The sequence below is a fragment of the Leuciscus leuciscus genome (assembly GCF_965113295.1).
Source record: "Leuciscus leuciscus genome assembly, chromosome: 5".
NCBI lineage: Eukaryota > Metazoa > Chordata > Actinopteri > Cypriniformes > Leuciscidae > Leuciscus > Leuciscus leuciscus.
In genome coordinates, this window is record NC_138729.1 from 21,109,475 (window position 1) to 21,117,903 (window position 8,429).

Genomic DNA, 8,429 nt, shown 5'->3' on the forward strand with positions numbered 1-8,429 from the left:
ACCCCAGTCATCAGATCCTGTCTGGGCTGATTTGTGGATATACGCTCTCTCTCCTCCTGATACAAAGTTTCAAGCCATCCCCTCACTTCTTTTGTCTGTCTCTCCACCATCCACACAAAGCATTGACTAAATTAACTCCTGTAGATTAGCAAAGAGACAATGGAAACAGAAATGTGTACATGCTGGGGCATTATGCACCAGTCGCAAGCCTTGCTCAATTCTTTCCCTAAGCCTAACCCAGACATGATCCAAAAAATATAAAAATATATATAAAAATTAATAACATTGAATAACAAATAACATAACAAAATTTGTATATATATATATATATATATATAGTATATATATATATAATTAAATACACAATTAAATATTTAATTTATTAATGTATCATTGAAAAAATTCAAAGCAATTCTGATTAAGGTAATTGTTAGGGTTATGTTAGGTTTCTTTATGTTTTCGTTCATGTGTCTTTGTTCCTTGTGCTTCATTTCAGTTTGATTTCAATTACTCTCTTTCAGTTTGAGTCTTTGAGGGACTCACCAGTTGTCCCTCAAAGCAGCCCTCAAATGATTAAAGAAATGTATTGCCCTTCGCAGAACAGCCGGACTTTAGAGGAGTTCACAGTGGAGATCCTAGATTTATACCCTCAGGCATGCTGGGATGATGATGCTCTTAAGTACATCTTTTGGAGCGGGATAGATGACATCTTAGGTCAAATGTTGCTTGTGGAGAAGGATCTGAGGAGGACTTCATCAACTATGCTCTGTGGGTGTGTGGATCAATCTTCAATGTGTGAGTCACCAACTCAACTGTGAGTTGGAGGAAGACACCAACAACTCTGACTCCCCAGAGCCAGTCTACCTGCCAGTTCCAGACCGGAAGCCTCATCTTCCCGGCTGGGAAAGCCCCAGAACCAAGGGAAAATCTTCCGCCAAGGACCCAGCAACAATGTCTGAGCCTGCTATGGAAACAGAGCCCGAGCCAGTGCCCCCCATGCACCACCAGCGAGAGCCAACCACCGTGTCTTTACTGGAGCCAGAGCAGGATGTCATATCCGTCCCGAGGCTGGAGCATCATGTCCACCCAGAGTTGGTGGCGATCCCCTTGCTACACCTTGGGCCTGCAAACCCATGTCTTCACCTCGGCCTGTGGCTCCACCTTGGCTTTGCGCTACCTCCGCCCTGGTCCGCCATCATTTGGGCTCCACGAGGCTCCCTCGGCCCTCCGGCTGTACCTTGGTCTATTGTTGTCCTGGTTTTGGCGTGGACTTCCGGGCCTCTGGCTGTGCCTCAGCCCTCCACCCCTTTGGCTCCATCGGGCTTCTTCTTTCCTCCGGCTTTGCCTTGGTCCTCACTCCCTCCATAGTCCTGTACAAACTGTTTGGTTCTGTTGCTTGTCGGTTCTCATCTATGTTATATGTGTGGTTACTCCTGTGAGTCTCCTGAATGTTCTCTTTGCTTATTAAAATAGTTTATTTGTATTGCCTGTGTCTGTCACATATGGTAGTTTAGCACACACGATGAAGAAGATGAGATTCAAAAGTCTTTAATGAATAATCCACACAGAATAACTCAGAAGAAGTCAGGCAACGTATCAACCGCTATACATAGACGAGACCAGACACTAAACTAATGAAACAAGGGAACTTATATACAGGGAATAAAAAAAAAGTCAACAGCTGAACAGAATGACAAATCAAATGAGTAACCAAGGAGACAAACTAGTGGAGGGAAACTGAGAACAAAGGAGACAGGAAACTGATGAGTGCAAATTAAAAGTGAAAATTAAACTGTCATAGTAGATAGACGCAGACAGGTGAGTAGTTCAAAAACAGAGTTTTATTGAACAGCGGCACAGAGTGGAACAGCAGAGATGACTGGAGTATGTATTGAAGAATCTGAACTGGACAAGGAACTTAGCTGGACGATAATCTTGATCTCTTGTTTGCAGTTGAGGACTGTGTATACAGCGGACAGATGGCTGGAGACAGAAGACGGATGACGGAAGACAGGAAGCGGGTGATCGAAGATGAAGCACTGAAGAGGAATCTTCGAGGTATGTAGCAACAGGTAAGTGGTTGGGTAGAGTCTGTAAGATCACATTAGGACGAAACCAGACAAGGAAGTGAAGGGGAAGTGTCTCTTTATAGTGTGAGTTGGTGATAATGTGCAGGTGCGGTGAATTAGAATTCCGGGGAGAGTGAACGAGTGGGCGGAACGTGCTGATCTGGTGACTCCGTGACAAACTGAACATAACCGTTACAGTCAGTCGTGTTGGATTGCTACCACCATTGTGACACTCACTAAATTTGTATACATACATTATATTTGTATAATCTAAATCAAAATAAACTTGATAAATATATTAATTATATATATAACAAAAAAGTACAATACAATATAATAATTTTCAGCATCATTACTCCAGTCTTCAGGTCTACATTATCCTTCAGAAATCATTCTAATATGCTAATGTGGTACTCAAGAAACATTTATTATCATTATCAATGTTGAAAACAGTTGTGCTGTTTAATATTTTAAATATTTAATATATAATAGAATCGATGATACATTTTTTCCCCCAGAATGCTATGATGAACAGAAATTTCAAAAGAGCAACATTTATTTAAAATATAAATTAAATTTACTGACCCTAAACTTTTGAACAGTAGCACTTCAGCTGCATTATAGTGGGTAAAAAAGTGTTATGAGACATGAAGAGGATGGCCAACAAAAATGGCAACACGATTGGCAAAAAAAAAAAAAAAAATGGAAGGGACATGTGGCATCACCTCTGTGCATGTACTAGAAAGATCAGTGGCTGTTTTAGATGCTTTAATCTGTCGAATGAATGAACATTGATTTGTGCCATAATTGTGTGATGTTTGTGCAAATAAGATATGGTGACAATTTTGTCACATCACTTTCTCTGAGCTGTTGCGAACAAAATGTACAATTATAAGAAAATTTGTCATGAGGTGATAAAATGAACATTTATTAATTTGTTTAATATTTGTCCTCCAGTGAGCGTTACTCTAATCTAATGTGACAATACAACACATATCTCATACAGTAATATACAATGCACTCTGTTCAGACGGCATACAGTAAGTGTTAATAGCTGTATGTCACATCCACCTGGGCTCATATGCTTGTTTGTTTGGCACTCTGTCACTTTGAATTGCTGGCAAGTGGCACCAATGCACACTGGCATCATGCCCTCAGGGGTGTAATAGTTTCTCTCACTCACTCTCTCACTCACACTCACCCATCACAATTATCATGCCACAACCACTCAGTGCTCACTGGAGGTCATCTCAGAATGACAGCTGTCACTGCTTTCTGATTACCCCCACATGGGAGTGAATTAAAGACAAATAAACCAGCGGTAAATGGTGTGTGTGTGTTTGTGTTTGATGTGGCTACCCCACAGCCACTCGTTTCCTCACATATTTCCAACACATTAGAGGCGTCCCAGCTGACTGTACAGCACCAGAGGAAGGTAATAATGTCATTACCTGAATCTCAACATCGGCCTTAGCTAACAAACCAGCCATTTTAAAGTTAATGGTATATTAACAGATTATCTCGAAAGATACATTCACACTCACCATTTTATTAGACCAATTCCAGACCATTTTATGAGACAAGACAGCATTTACACCAAAAGCCCTGAACAGCATCAGAAGTGTATTTATGTATTTATTTAAATAAATAAACAGATAGATAGATAGATAGATAGATAGATAGTAACAAATCATGTAAGGCAAACTATTGTTTTAACTTTTTTAAATGAAATTATAGCTTTAATTTGTCATTGTACTAAAATCAAAATAGATTATTGAAATTGTCTTTGGATTTTTTAGTCAACAGGTTTTTTTCTTTTCTTTTTTTTTCTTCATCCAATATAAGAGGATATTTTGTATAGCACTTTTCATAAATATTATTATAAAGCAGCTTCACAGAAAAAAAAAGTCAGGCAACTAGCCAAAGCAAGCCAAATCCAGACAGTGACGATTAAATAGTCCTTAAACATTTCTAATAATAATAATAATCTGTATTGATATGTTCATATAGCCATTTTAAAACTTTTAAGGCAAAAAAAAAATATTAATAATTATAATTACACAATACACAATAAATTAATACAATTACATCACTGCTGAATTTAACATTAAAATAAATAAAATACATGCAAAAACATCAAAGATCCACAAAGAAAAGCATACTGTTTTTAACTTAACTAGTGGGGTACATTTGATAAGAACGGGTGTAATTCCAAAAGATTGCTGCAGACAGAGATGTGGATCAAGCATATGAGTCTTTGTAACTCAGACCTTTGTTATTAGATACTTTTGTTGCTCATTATGTCATAATACAGTTCTGTTTTTGAACTGAACTGAATTGAATGAGGTATGGTTTCTCTATGATAAATAAGATGTGATAATAATGTGCCACAAATGTAACTATGATATACATTTTGTTCATATCCGCCATTGTATTGCAAGATAGTCTGATGGTTATTCGCTCTTTAAATCTTTGTAATATTTACTTAGGGTAAACATATAGTTTCAATAGCCTTTGGCCCACATGTTGACTGGCCATCTTGGAGTCCCAGTGCTCCCTTGGCAAGTCCATCCCTAGCTAGGTCAAATATCAAACCATTCAGCATCAGCTCTTAGGCGAGTCTTAGGAGCAGCAATGAATGGGGATTTCACCGGGAATGGGGTCCACTTCGTGGTTAACATGTGTCTCGGCCATTTAGCATGCGAGGCGGGTATCATGCCATGATGACTTTTAATCCCAGAGGACGGAACTTGACGGCAGACCTCAGGGGAGAGCCGCATGGTAATGGTAATTTCGGTGTGAAATGTAGTCCCTGGTAGAAAGGTCAAGGTATCAGCATAAGCCCCCTTGAGCCAGGCTTAAGGCTTTTTCAGGACCGCCGGTACAAGACTGACCCCCATTCTCCTCTGCAGATCCTCCAGATATCGCCACACCTTCCAACCCCTCGGAGAGAGAGAGTCTGAGAGCCGTGGAGCGCCGTGTCGGAGACAGGAGGGGGTCTGGTGAGATGAGGGAAACACTGAAGGATCGCTCCACATCCCAATGAGAGAATTTGGTGTGGAAGTGAGTTTGTGTATGCAAGTGATCGATACCAGCAACCCATCTCGCTCATCTCGAACACACACACACAAACGCACCCAGGGTGCAACAGTGCTGTCTCACCCCGCCTCGTAATGAGTGTGTAGGCTCAACACTGGCAGATGGGAGAAATGCCACCGTTGCAGAGCGTGTCACTCAGCTGTGATAAGATGTATTAGAGAGGAACCGCTCCTTAAATCATGAGAGTATAAGCATATGTTGTTTGTGCTACTTTGTTTGCTTCTGGCTGGATTTTTTTCTGCCTGTTTTATTTGTGAGCTTGCAGTGATGTGGCGGGTCTTAAACAGCTGGCTCAGTCAAAGATGTTTAATCTGGGAGAATTTATGAGAAAAGGGAATCAGAATTGGAAACGAAACGAAACGAAACGTAAAAATTGCTAAAAGAGCTGTAAAGTGATGTGCTGCTGTTGGTCGGTAGACTAACATAACAAATATCAGTCGGAAAGCAAAGCTATTTGCCTATCACTGCCCACAAAATTTGTTATAGCTCTAGATAAAAGTTTGGGAGGAACATGCAAATCTAATCCTGTCAATCAAACCACAAGGACTTACATTATCGTTCAAAAGTTTGGGGTCAGACTCAGTAAGGTTTTTTTTTTTTTATTATTATTGTTTATGTGTTTTTGAGATAATTCTATTATGCTCACCAAGGCTGCATTACAACAGTAATAATGTCAAATAATAACACAATTTAAAATAAATGTTTTCTATTTTATTGTATTTTAAAATGTGATTTATTCATGTGATGGCAAAGCTGATTTTTCACATGATCTCCAGTGTTCAGTGTCATCCTTCAGAAATCATTCTAATATGCTGGTTTGCTGCAAATTAATTGAAAGATCAAAAGAACAGCCTTTACAGTATTTGAAAGAGAAAACTTTTGTAACAATTACACGTCTTTACTGTCACTTCTGGGCAATTTAATACATCCCGGATGAATAAAAGTATTAATGTCTTTCTTTCAAGCTTTGAATGGCAGTTTATAAACAACGGCTTAAAAAATTAATTCTGCATCTCATTTCCCCACCATTTATTTCTATTATCTTTATTAATTACATAGTAAAAAGAAAGAATATGGCACTTATAGGCAAGCAAGATGTTTACCCCCATCTCATTCAAAGACTATATGGAAATGTGAAATTGTGAGTTATGATCTCTGATGCAGTTTAAGATCCAAAGATCTCTTGAATCCAGATACAGTGGTCCCAGAAAGTATTTGGACACTTAAGCAACAGCTAAAAATGAATGAATTGTATTGCATTATATAACAAAATATCTAAACATTTCACCAAAAAAAAAAAAAGTCTGTTGCATTTTGAATGAAAAATGAATGATATACATGTAAAAATGCAGATTAAAAAGGTCATTATTTTTTGGTTATCAAACGTTAGTTGCTTGTTTGTAGTTAATGTGATGTATTGCTGTGGTTACTCTGTCAGGACACCTGCATGTAGAACATATTTCAATTGTCCACAACAAAATGACCTTAGGACCAGTTTATTAAAAAGTCAAAATTAAAGTCAAATGCAATGACATTCATATATTCACAAGTGTACAATACATTTTTATGGACATTGTATGTTTAATTGTATGCTGTCACACCTGTGCACAGTACAACATGGATATTGCAACCCTCACATACTGCTTATCGATTGCTCTGCACAAAAGTGCCAGTGTTTCAACAGAGGGAGAGTTAGACAGAAAACAAGGGAGGGGGAATGGCGGGAAGAGATAACTATTAATTTCCCCTCAATCGCTCCATTAGTTAATCATTTCTACTTGAAGGAAGCAGCACTGTATAACAAGAGCTTTAATTACAGAGAAACATATGTGCCCCTATTTGGCAAGAGCCACTCACAGGGAAAGAGAGAGAGAGAGGGAGAGAGGGAGAGAGAGTGAAAAGGGGGCACAGAGACACTAGGATATAGTTTTACAGAAAAGTGCTATTTAAAAGCTGTAAACTTGGGAGGCTGGGCCCATCTAAACTGTGTTTTCATAATAAAAACAGTGTCAGGGCTAATTTCCCCCACAGACAGCATTTAACAATGAGCAATGCAGCAGGTTTTAGGAGGCTGCCACGAAACACGATCCCAGGAGCATTAAGCATATTTTCAAACATGTGGGAATGCTTTCGTTCTGACATAAAAGCTGACCTATTCCCAAGAGGGAAACCTAGCTACCATCAAATAATGTTCGTTTTGACAACTCTCTGCACTGTTTTGTCCAGAATTAACCTTGAGACAACCCTGCATCTTTGAAGCTTGGGCTCTGATGAGAGGAAAAAACCTGGCCGAGGCCAATAATGCTGACGATCACGGCAGCATTATTGAAAAATGGCATGTGAGCTTGAATTTTGACCCTGGTGAGGTGATTGCCACAAAGTGTGAAGGGATTTGAACTCTGCTTGAACCTCTGGCATTAAGTGGAGAAAGAATGGAGACATTACAGCAGTGTGTACATTGTAATCATTACAATCACAGATTCACGGTGGCTATAGTGTATGACAAGGGGTTCCTGAAGAGTTCAGCAGCGCACGCACAAGGAGGACACATGTGGTGTGCAAAAGAGCAACCCATCTACAACATGCCTATCAAAACAAGTCAGGAAGCATTCGATAAAGCAGGCAAGATGGAACGAAACGCACCTCAGCAAAGAAAATGTCGATGGGCGGAGGATCAATGGGACACTTGTAATGGATGGCGATGGATTGTCCGGTTTAATATTACATCTGGCAGGTCGAGCATTACAATATCTCTTCCGAATAAATGTTAACCTATAATCCCTCCACTAAGAACACCTGCTTTGTTTGTCCCCACAGCCATCGATTCCACTTTATTGAATGCTCAAACACAGTGCACCTAGATTGATCACCACTAATTAAACGTTCTCAGAACGTTCCCTTTCATGTTCCTCAGCTCGCCCCTTCATATCCGAATGTTAATTTGCAAACCATCTGATACGGTCAGCTCCGTTTGGGTAATGCATTTCGATGTAATGTGTTTATTTTCTTCTTTTGATTTTTTCCAGGGCAAATCAGCAGGCTTGACCTGTGCTCTCGACCTCTAACCCTTGACCCTGACACATCTGACCAGGCTCCACTCCAGGGGCAGCAAATTAATACAGGGGCCACAGATTGTTAATTGTCGAAAAGATTGGCTAACTGATTCATCACCTCAGTCATGGCCAATGCTTTGGTTTGACCCCTCTGAGATCCCATAGGGCATCTGTAAGCAACCCCAGCTGCGCTCTCACCCATAGCCGA

General features: G+C 39.7%; 1 long non-coding RNA gene across 1 annotated transcript in view; it reads right to left on the bottom strand.

The window, feature by feature from the left end:
- LOC309499034 overlaps window positions 1–8,429 on the bottom strand; it is a 322,784-nt gene that overhangs the window by 87,479 nt on the left and 226,876 nt on the right. The window lies entirely within an intron of this gene.